Source organism: Gossypium arboreum, chromosome 9, assembly GCF_025698485.1.
Source record: "Gossypium arboreum isolate Shixiya-1 chromosome 9, ASM2569848v2, whole genome shotgun sequence".
Classification (NCBI taxonomy): Eukaryota; Viridiplantae; Streptophyta; class Magnoliopsida; order Malvales; family Malvaceae; genus Gossypium; species Gossypium arboreum.
Window position 1 is genome coordinate 51154006 of NC_069078.1, and position 11193 is coordinate 51165198.

Below are 11193 nucleotides of genomic sequence, written 5' to 3' on the forward strand. Positions count from 1 at the left end.
AGAAAATGTTGGGTGGTATCATGATTAAAGCTTTGATGTTGATTCTACAGCTACCGCTTTCCCTTTAATCTTTTCTTAAAAGGGTAAAAAGTTTAATTTATTTTAAGTAAATTGGTTTTTTTTATATTAGGGTAATTTAATTTTTTAATTTTAAAATGAGTAATTAAGAATAATTAATTAAGGCAATAATATTTCTTTTGGTTAATTATACATAAATTTGATTGTTATAATAATAAATTTAGCTCTCGCATTCTATTAATTTGGTCATGATTCAATAAATTTAACATGCAATATTTGTGTAAATGATGAGGTTAAATTTGTTGAAGTTACATCTTCATATATAGTTGGATTATGGGGATTATAATCGTTTCATATAAAGGAATTGTTGAATGTCAATGGTAGCTTATTAGGTTTCATCCATAGGTATTTTACCAAACTCTCGTATTAATGCTTAAATGATTTACAGCCCTTCATTCTATAATGAAGCATGCATACAGTTTTTACTTGTTTGCATGAAGAAAACTAGAAATAATAACTCAAATTCAGGGTGAAATGCCCTGAATTCCATGATTGAAGAGTTGCTTCTTCAATTTGGCTCCATAACCAAACAACAGGCTGGTCAAGATAACACAAAACTCTTTCATCAATATGCCTCAGTGGCTTCCATGTTTCTACTGTAAAATCTACCGTTTCCTTGTTAAGTAACAGCCATATGTCACAGTACATGGCGATAAGAAAACAGCTTCAGAAACTTGCATAAAGGTCTACCACTTGGTGAAACTGAAACCTACTGCTGACGCCTTGGCATTTGTTTCTGATTACACTCATCACCCTCTAGTTTTCGCTTGTTGTGGTTGTTAGCATTAACACTTGAACCCTGATGATGTAAGTTGGCAAGAGAAGATTGTTCACATACAAAATTAAGTACATAGCATTTCAAAAGAGAGAAATGATTTACCAAAACATTGACAGGTTGTTTTGAAGGTCCTACTAGAACTACAACAAGTAGCAAACTATTTAGTTCAATATCTAACTCAAAAACATTTTATAACTTCAACAATATTACCTGGCCTTTGAGTGTTAATCATTTTGCTGCTGTGACCATTAATTGTATTCCTACCGTTATGAGCTTTGCTTTTGGAATTGATGATCTGAAGAAGAATGCCTGAATCGGATCCTGCACCACACACACGAATATACAAGGACAAAGCTCAAAGCTACATGTGAAAACTAGCTCTTGAAAAAGTACCAAGAAGAGACTCGATGGCAATCCGTGCAACTAACTGTTCTGCTTCTTTCTTGCTTCCGGCAACTTCGCCACGATAAGTTTTACCATCAAAAACCAATGAAGATACATAAACAGGGCGGAATTTATCCTGTTGGGTAGTTGTGTATGTAGGACTTACGTGATTCATTCTAAGAGCATACTCGTTATGAATTGATTTGCAACATTTTAGATCCTACATACAATGTGACTATAAAGTTAGAACAAAATCCCAATCAAGTTCAACTAACAAGAATGAAATAGTACCTGGTAAATAGTAGAAATCGTGAGTTGTTTATAATCTTTATCCTTGATTGCACTAGCTTGCTTGATGGCTTGAAGAGCAATTTTAGCAAAACATTTTGTTCAGCTTGTTTCCGGTGTGGGAAAGTTAAGTGACAAGTGTAAGTGGTTTGATTGACACGAGCGCTGGCCTTGAACCTCGGGGCATGTGGAAACCCTTCACTGCTGCTATCATACACAGGAAGATCTAACCCTTATTTTTGAGCATATTCTTGCAAATGATATTTATGCAACAAGTGCTCTGGCAATCCTAAACAAATCAATCAAATCCCACATCCATTACTAATAATATTTTTTTTTTTACTTACAAGAAGAAGAAGAAGAAGAACCTATGAAAATATTGACAAACAAACCTTTAGTCATGGTCATGCTTTTTCTCTTTGCTTGCAGCAGGTTCCAACCATATACTCAATAACAGTTGTTATGCAGTCTTAGTTTGATGATGATGAGCAAGTGAAAATCCATCTGAGGCTCCATATTGAGCCATTTGGTGGATTAAGCTTTATCATACCCCAAATTACTGACAAGAGGACAGTGAACATCCCTTTCTCATGGGATTTGATATATTAACAAAAGAATAAAACGAATATCGAAATGCAGTCGTTTGGTGTCCACTTCACTTTTTACAAGATCCCAAGTGTTTGAGGCTAGTTTAGATGAGTTATTTAAGGTATTTGGGTTTTAGGTGAACTTTTGGGAGTAAGAAACGAGCCAATTGAAGGCCAAACAAGATAAAAAAAAACAAAAAACCTGAGCTTGAATTAAGATTAATCCAATTACCATGCACGTGTAACTTGTATATATATATTTTTAAAGTAGGGTTAAATTTTTCTATTAATTCTGTATTTTTCGAAAGTTGTAAATTTAATCCCTGTACTTTAATTTGGTCATTTTTAGTCTTATACTTTTTAAATTTTTAAATTTCAGTCCTCACCAAACAATATCTGTTAAATTCATTAAATTAAGTTTTGTTATTTCCAAAATCTAATGTGGCAAACATATTATTATTTGTGTAATGCCATGTCAGTTTGTTATTTCCACATATTACTCACAAAAAATCTATTTAATGGATTAACAACTGTCATTTGCGTTAAGACCGAAATTTCAAATTTTTAAAAGAATAAAGACTTAGAATGATCCAATTAGAGAATATGAGCTAAATCTGCAACTATATGCATAGTATAGGACTAGTAGTTGAATTTTTTTAAAAGAATATTAAAAATAAGTATACAACCAGTGTTGCAAATACTCACCTAAATTTAAAATACAATACATTTTAACACAAATGAAATTATTTTCCCAAGTGCATTTTTTTAAATCTAGGTGGAAATAATTTAAATTTATTTGTTTATTTTTAACCTAATAAAATATCATGTCAGCAATTTATATATGACTTAATAGAAAGTTGTGTCATATAGATAACGAGATTAGTGAAATGTAGCACCCCAAACCCGGCCCAGAAGTTATGGCCGGATCCGGCATGCCACATCAAAGCGTAAAAAAAAAAAATTTCCATTCTAAGTCCAGAAAATCGTACTTGATGTTCAAAAGATTAATTCATTAAGGGTTAAAGTGAATGGACATGCACCGGTAGGAAACCGGAAAAGAGGTGGTGAGTCCATCTGACCGCTTAAGTACCAAGCTCCTTCGGATCCAATCCTAGACATGCATACCGCCATTGCCACACCTTAACGTCATGGATATTTCTAGGAAACCGATTTGATTAAGTCATTTTAGGAAAAGTGATTAATTTTGGAAAATACTTTCATTGAGGAAGCTTTGCTTGTTGTCGTGTTATTTTGAAATCAACTGTTGTTTTTGAAAACGCGCCCTAAAGTTATCCAATTTCAACAGTTAAAATAAATATTATCTATCTTAATAAAACATATAAAACCATCAAAAATAAATGAGCGGCCTTATTACATTTAAAAGCCCAAAACCTCAAACGTAATTAAAAGGATGTCCAGTTCACGGAAGAAAATCAAACTTTCGAGCGGTGGCCACTCCGAATTCCCTCACGACTCTAAGCCCACTATGGTTGGGGATTTCTGCGTGGATGAAAATAAAGGGATGAGTTTGGGGAAACTCGTGTGTAAGGAAAACCCATTCAAAGCCCAAGTCACTGAAGCCCATTGGGCCTAAGCCCATTCAGTAACAGATGGTCTTGGGCGAGCCCTTTCAGATTACAATAAACCGAGCCTTAGCCCTTATTCAGACAACAGTATGGCCCATAGGCCCATTTCAAAATACATGCAACATCAGTAAACATATGCAAGCCCATTTGGGTAACAGTGGTCTTGGGCGAGCCCTTTCAGATTACAATAAAGCGGGCCTTAGCCCTTATTCAGATAATGATATGGCCCATAGGCCCATTTCAAAATACATGCAACATCAATAAAATATGCAAGCCCATTTGGGAGACTACTCAACCCACCAACCATTACACTCCACCCGTACCACCATACACTCCATGTGGGGAATAGCTCAACCCACCCATTAACACTCCACGATTTGACCTTCTTTGCTTTCTCAGTTAACGATAAATTGAGGCAAAGCCTCCAAGACGTGGACAAGCCACTTTCAGTACTTCCTCCGTCAATATCCCGGTCCCATGCATCGAGATAATAACAACATGGCATGCGATAAATAACAACAATCAAACATGCATTTAGGTCAATTTAACCCTAGGGGTATTTGGTAATTTATCTCCTAGGGGTAAAGCGTAAATTTTCTATTTTAAAGGTATTTCAGTAATTTATCTATTTTAGGGTTTTTCATGCATATTCCTACCTTTCACGTACTAACAGAATCACGCATCGAGGGTTCTTACTGAATTGGGCTGTTGGCCCATCATTCCAATTTTGGCCCATTAAGCCCAAAAATATCGAGGCACGTAAATCATGCACTTTGCAGTCCAAATTTTGCAGCTTACCAAAAACATTAATCGATTTACCTCACGAGCATTCGCACTTTTCATAAATCTAGAAAATACCGATTTTGGCATTTCGACTTTTGCCGATCTAGACTAAGAAATAGGGTGTTAGTTACACACACATTTGCGATGATATGCTGACGAGATCCACACACGAACCGCCTACAATTGGATTACTAACACGTTAATCTAACTATTCAAATACAAACTACGTATTAACCCCTTACAATATTCGGCCAACCACACCTACAGATCATAGTAAGCTTATAAGAAATCAATAAGCAACTCATTAACAAATTTTTGTCAATGTTTACCACATAATCATAATTTCACTGAAAGCTGTCTTCCTGAGCAACAGTAACTAAATCATTTATAACTGGAGCTACGAAACTCCAAATCAAGTTCCGTTAATTTTCCCTGAAAATAGACTCATATATCTTCTATCCATAAAATTTTCAGAATTTTTTGTATGGCCAATCAATACCAGATTTTTCTTAAAGTTTCCCATGTTTCACCGTTTGACTAATCTGACCACTCTTCATTACGAATCAAATTTCTCATTGTACAGAATTCAAAATATGTTCTTGTTTATTTCATTAGAAACTAGACTCAATAAGCTTTAATTACATAATTTATTCAGCTTCTAATTCATCTCCCACAATTTATGGTGATTTTCCAAAGTCACGTTACTGCTGCTGTCCCAAGCAGATTTATTACCAAATCACTCTTTCACACATACCTTGCATGCATGTTATTTAAACATGTATATCACCAATCAATCATCTCATATCTATGATTTTACTTAAGTATAATCTCCATTTCATCATTTTAAAGCACAATATGTTAGCTGATTTTTCCCTTTAACATCTAAGGCACATGCATGCTCATTTGTTTGGCTCAACTTCACATATCTTCCATTTTTCATCAAAAGAACATGAAACAACAACCATTTCCTTCATTTTAATTCATGACCAAATGCTCACAACACAACTAAAAATCAAAATATACTTCAAGAGTTAAGGTAGAATCAAAAAGAACTCATGAACCTCAAAATAGAAGCAAGGTACCAAGAACTTACCTTCAATTTTCCTCCTCCTAATGACCGAATACTCAAGAGCTTTCTCCTCTCCTTTCTCTTCTCTAACTTTCAGCTATGATGAACAAAGATGGACAAAACTTTGTTCTTTTCACCCCTTTTTCTTTTAATAAAACTTCATATTTCATCCATTTAATTATTTAATACAAAAGACATGATATTCTTATCATGAAACATTTACCTAACCCATTATCATGAAACATTTACCTAACCCATTATCATGGAACATTTACCTAACCTATTATCATGAAACATTTACCTAACCCATTATCATGGAACATTTACCTAACCTATTATCAATTTGTATCAATTTGTACCATAAATTATGGATATCAAGTGTACATTTTGTCTACAACAACATGATGGTTGGCCACTTCATGTAAAATGGGAGGTTTATCATGCAAATCCTCCTATTTTGCACTCCTATTTATTTGGCCACTTCAATTTAGCCTATATCATTTCCAAACATTTTCACATAGGTCCTATTTCATAATTTCACTCACAAATGACAAAATCAAAGCATGAAATTTTGTCAACATTCACAGAATTCCCGAAAATTGGGGCGTTACATGAAATATGAAAATTGAATTAAAATTAAAGTTTAATTTATACAAATACACCAAATTAAAGTTGATGAATAACATTACAAATTGTATCAAAGTTCATGTATAATTTTAAATTTGTCCATTTCTTATTTGAAAATTCATTTTTGAGTCAAAATTATGTTTTCATTGCTAATTTATCATTTAAAGCATTTTTTAATATATATAGTGGGTATACAATCATTTTTCTTTTGAATTTTATTTTAAATATATAGCATTACATATTAGAATTTGTAATAGTTATATTTGTACATGATTTTAATATTTAAATTGTAACCTTCTCAATCCACTCTAAATGTTATATCCGAACTTAAAAGATTACACCAGCCACCGAGATGGCCTAGAGGGGTTATCGGAGTTTTTAAAACAATTATTTTAAAACATTTATTTAATTTGGTAAAAAACTTAATTTAAATGTCAATTTATTATTCCTCAACGTTTTAATTATTATCTAGTAGCAAAAAAGATGATATTTATTTATGTTTTTAATAAAAACTGCGATTCATGCATAATCAATCAATAATAATAGCTCAATATCCTAATTAAAAATTAAATGTCATGAAAAAATAAACAACCCTAATTCTAAATCCCATGCCACAGCAGTACAAAACTGTATCATAAATAGCAAATTAGTTCTCAGACTAATTAAATTCTCATATTTGCCCACAATAGTTGGAATGGGGAGGACTTGAACCTAAGGAGCGAGGGATGAAATACAAAGCCTTACAATTATTCTATCACATTTAATATATATTCTATTTTAATTTTGTTCCTTAGTTACTACAAAAAAAAAAAAAAACATAAAAAAAAAGTAAAGTTTGAACCAAAGATCTCTAAGGGGTATGTTAAGCTCTTAGCCATTAAGACCAAAGCTTATTTCTTGATTAATTTTATTATTTCTAACCCTAAATATATTAGGTGTTACATAAAATATGTTGTATATATTTAAATAAAATTGTAGGAACAAATTATATTAATAGCATGAGAAATATTTGAAATTTATATTATATACATAAATATTATAAGCCACATAATTTTTATACCTTTATTATATTTTTAGTTGATATATTTCATATATAATAATATTAACAAATTTAGCCACATAATTTTTATACCTTTATTATATTTTTAGTTGATATATTTCATATATAATAATATTAACAAATTTGAATATCATTTAAATGTATATTTTATTTTACAACATCATCTGTAATTTATAACATATAAAAATATAAGTTTAAAAAATTTTTGAACTAAAGAAAATACCATTTATTTTCTATTATATTATTCAATTCACATTTAAAAATAATTATAATGTTTAATTTAGAATTATTAGTTAAAAAGTTAAAGAATAGAAGTTGAAATAACTATAAATTTAAAAATAATTATAATTTAATAGAAGTTGTGATAATTACACATTAAAATAATTAGAATTAGAATTAAAATTATTAATTAAAAATTGTGCTAATTATAAAATAGGATTTTTTACAAGAATAAAATAGGGTTATTACTTGAATAGATTGGAGCATATATTTTTTTCATAAAGCCAAAAAAGGCATATAGTGAGATTTGAATTTGTGCCAATTAGATTAATAAACCTTAAATTTATCATTCAACCAAAATTTTATTTTAATATATTTTATATATTTTTATTTTAATATTGTTGAAATCATTTTTTGAAAACAGAATCGACTTTGTTTGAAAACGAAAATTAAAACGGGAGTTGCCACCGATCTTTATTAGGTGTGATCGGATCACCTTTGTTTTAATAAAATAATTTAGCTTACTAAAACAGCATTTTGGTCTACGAAATTCAAGAGAACAAGTTCGGGAGTCGGTTATGTGCGAGGAAGGATTAGCACCCTCGACACGCCCGAAAAATTTGTACCGAATTGATTAATTAGTGTCTTAATGTCGAAAATTGAAAATTGGGAATGGATTTAAAATACGATCCTTTTTATTAACGTTAATTTTAAAAAGTTCGAATTAAATCAAAGTGATTGCTAAAGATTTCCTCGTCTCGAGATATCGAAGTATCACATCCCGTAAGTTAGGACACGATACCATGAACACCTGAGTGCAAGTTGTCTTTAATTTTAATTGGAATTCCGTGTATTTTAAAACTCAAAAGGATGTTTGGCAATTTAGTACCAACGAGAAAATCGAAACCCCGTAAGTTAGGACACGGTTCCTCGATGTTCCAAAACGCGAAACATTGCCTTGTTTTGAAATTTCGTTTTGAAATATAGCGGGTATGATATTTAACGATGCGCAATATTTGTTTGAAAAAAAAGAAAATAATTTATTGGATAAATATAACGAGGCTTGATTCATGAGGCGATGATATGAAATAGAAATATAGTAAATGTGCATAGAATAATAATGCATGGATAAAATATTATACGAATGAATAACAATAATGCAAAAATATGAAGTAAACAATTAAAATACACAATGGCAATAATCACACAACATACATTATTTAAATACTAATCATTAATAATCAAAGACAAATGAATTAAATTTTAAAAAATTACAACGCAAATTAAAATGAATAAAACGTAAAACAAATTTTAAAATGATAAGAAATGAATTTAAAATAAATAATGAAAAAGAAATTTAATCAACAATGTACAAAACAATTTAAAAATAGAATATATGTATAAACAATTTTAGAATAGGTAATATAGGCGAAAGTTTGAAATAAATAATATACGGAAAAGTTTAAAATGAATAATATGTAAAATAATTTAAGATAATTAATATATGAATGAGTTTAAAATAAATGTTATGTAAAAAGAAACTTAAAATAAGTAATATACAAGACATTTAAGAATTAACTATTATATATATATAAAAAAAGGATATAACGATTTGAAATTGATAATATATATAATTTTAAAGTAAATAATAAAACAATTTAAAATGAAAAATGCATAAAGCGAGTTTAAAATAAATAATGTAAAAAATTTTAAAATCTATATTACACAAAGCAAATAAAAAGATACATATGAATAATTTTAAAATAGATATATATATATATATATATATATATATATAAATAAAAGTGTAAAATAAATAATATGGAATAAGTAGAATGGGTTTAAAATAAGGTATATAAAATAATTTTAAAATAAATAATATATAAGTTAATTTAAAAGTAATAAATAATATATTGAATGAGGGTTGAAAAGGGGAAGGACCAATCGCATAAATCTCCCTTTTAAGGAGAATGCACAAACCCCACACTACACCAAACGGCATCATTTCATCATCGTCATTTAAACCAAAACCCTTTTTTTTATTTCATTTTTAGCCCCCTTTTTTTTTTTTAAGAAAACAGAAAGCTTTTTGCTTTCTCTCCTTCCCCTTTTCTCCCCCATTTCTCTCTTTTTGGCTAAGGCTTTATATACCCATCATCGCCACTGTTCGACCGCCGCACCACCACCATATTCAGTGGCCAGAGATGCGCCAAAATGGGCCCTTAGCCTCGTCTTGAAACACCCTAGAGAAACCATCCCTCAAAACCCGAAAAAAAAGAGTTAAATAAAGATGGTTCTCAACCCCTTCGGGGTTCGATTTTGACAACGGAAGAGGACCTTCTGGAGCTGCAACCGTGGGAAATTGGTGAGCCTCTTCTTTTCCCTTTTTGTTTATGTTTCTATTTAAAATCGTTTTTGATAAAGAAATGAAAAATAAAAATAAAAAGTAAATCGAAAGAAAACAAGAAAAGTAAATCGAAATCAACCTTTGCCTTTGCTTCTATTCTGCTTTTTTTATTTTTTAATGTTCCTGACCGTTTACAAAGAAAAGATATTGGCTTTTAAAGCCAATTTAAAAACTGTTGGTTTCATGGTTTTTGTTATTTTGCCATTTATTTCTCTGTCGATCGCGTGCCTTCTTACTACTGTTTTTTGATTTGGTTGCAGGTGTTGCGACGCATGGAAGGGGCAACGGTTAGGGGCATAGTGGCTGAGGGGAGGCCAAAAGTCGAGGGGGAGTGGCGACAGAACTTTGGTGGCTAGGGTTAGGGTGGCTGCTAAAAAAAATTAAAGATAGTGGGCTAGGGTTTAGTTTATTTCGGGCCTGGTAATGGGGTTTGAGTTTGGGTCTGATTTTGTAATGGACTTTTATTATTTGGACTTTTAAATTTGTTTATTTGGGATTTATTTTTGTAATTGGGTCAGACCAAAATTGGCTATTACAGCTGCCCCTCTTTGCTTATTCTCGCGTAACGAGAATGGGGCAAAGACCTTTAAAGAGCCAAATTTGTCTAATCTTGTCGAATCTTGACTTCTTTAGTGCTTCTGTTCTTCGAGTAGCCTCGTTCCATCCCACTGGACCTTCAGGGGTATAGAAATTAGTGCTACGATTTGCTCCAATGTAATTTCAGGGAGAAGAGGCTTGTAGCTTCGATCTACTTCGCTGGAACTTCAAAGGGATAAGACTTGGTAATTTCAACCTGCTCTACTGCATCTTCAGGGAGATAAGGTTTGTGACTTCAATCTACTCCACTGCAATTTCAAGGAGATAAGATTTGCCATGGTAACTCGATTCGACCTACTGCAACTTTAGAGGTATGGGATTTATAGCCTTAATCTGCCCTACTGCAACTTCAGAGAGATAAGATTTGCTATCTTCAGTCTATTCCACTGCAACTTTAGGGAGATAAGACTTGGTAATTTCAAACTGCTCCACTGCATCTTCAGGGAGATAATGTTAATGGCTTTAATCTGCTCTACTGCAACTTCAGAGAGATAAGATTTGCCATGGTAGATTTGATCCGACCCACTGCAACTTCAAAGGTATAGGACTTGTAACTCGTAGCTTTAACCTGTTCCACTGCAACTTCAGAGAAATAAGATTTGCTGTCTTCAGTCTTCCCACTACAATTTCAGAGAGATAAGACTTGTAACTTTAACCTGTCCCACTGCAACTTCAGGGGGATAAGGTTTGCTATTCTTCAATCTATTCCACTGTAACTTCAGAGAGATAA

The 11193-nt window shown here is 31.6% G+C and overlaps 1 long non-coding RNA gene across 3 annotated transcripts; it reads right to left on the reverse strand.

The window, feature by feature from the left end:
* Positions 1-411: 411 nt before the first annotated feature.
* LOC108466624 (uncharacterized) lies at positions 412-5728 on the reverse strand. Of its 3 annotated transcripts, none has more exons than XR_008270987.1 (6): positions 5578-5728; positions 1921-4661; positions 1532-1817; positions 1407-1460; positions 1067-1177; positions 412-877 (listed from the first exon to the last, which is right to left on the reverse strand). It is a non-coding gene; the product is annotated as an uncharacterized LOC108466624 (long non-coding RNA). The 3 variants fall into 3 exon arrangements; XR_008270986.1 differs by having other exon boundaries at positions 1250-1460; XR_008270985.1 differs by having other exon boundaries at positions 1067-1460.
* Between the last annotated feature and the right edge of the window lie 5465 nt (positions 5729-11193).